The following is a 788-nucleotide window of genomic DNA, read 5'->3' as shown; positions in this document are numbered from 1 at the left end:
GGATGAGAACTTGGAAAATGAGAACTGCTACAAATGAGATTCTCATTCTCACTTTCCTAGTTCTCATTCGTGGTATCACTGCTAGCTCGGCTATCGGCGCCCATGCATGCACAAGTCTTTGGGCACATTATTTTATGTATTAGTAAAGACTTGTGGGAGACTTGTGGAAGGCTTGCCCAAGTCTTGTAGTCTCCAAAAGGCTTAACTAATACATAAAACCAGTCGGTTTACGCCCTAAACCTCCTGGCCTCCGCTTTCAGTACCCGTAATCGTATCAGGGAATTTTTTTAAAAGGTATACATTCGGGAAATTCACCCGGATCCAGGTCACCCGGATTCAGGTCACCCGGATCTAGGTCACCCGGATCTAGGTCATCCGGATCCAGGTCACCCGGATCTAGGTCACCCGGATCCAGAACCCAGATCCCCCGGATCCAGGGACCCAAGGACCCAGCGATCCAGGGATCCAGGGATCCGAGGGCCCACGGATCCGAGGATCCAGGACTCTCCCCCTGGTTACCTTCTCTGGAGTCCAGAGAAGGTAGAACTGATTCTTCTCTACACTTCCCTCTTCCTTTATAGTATTCTCTCTGAGGTCAATGGGTCATTTATGGGGTTATGCACGTAATAAATTTGCAATAAAAATGGCAAATAAATACACAAAAATACTATGCAGATACGCAAATAAATTGATTTATTTGCATCCAAAAAACGAATTTAATTGAATTATTGGCCGTGGAACCTTCCTCTCAAAATTTTTTCTCGAGAAAAATCTCTTGAAAAATCTTC

Source organism: Caenorhabditis briggsae, assembly GCF_000004555.2.
Source record: "Caenorhabditis briggsae complete genome, chrII, whole genome shotgun sequence".
NCBI classification, from domain to species: domain Eukaryota; kingdom Metazoa; phylum Nematoda; class Chromadorea; order Rhabditida; family Rhabditidae; genus Caenorhabditis; species Caenorhabditis briggsae.
Note: the sequence above shows the minus strand (reverse complement) of the source record.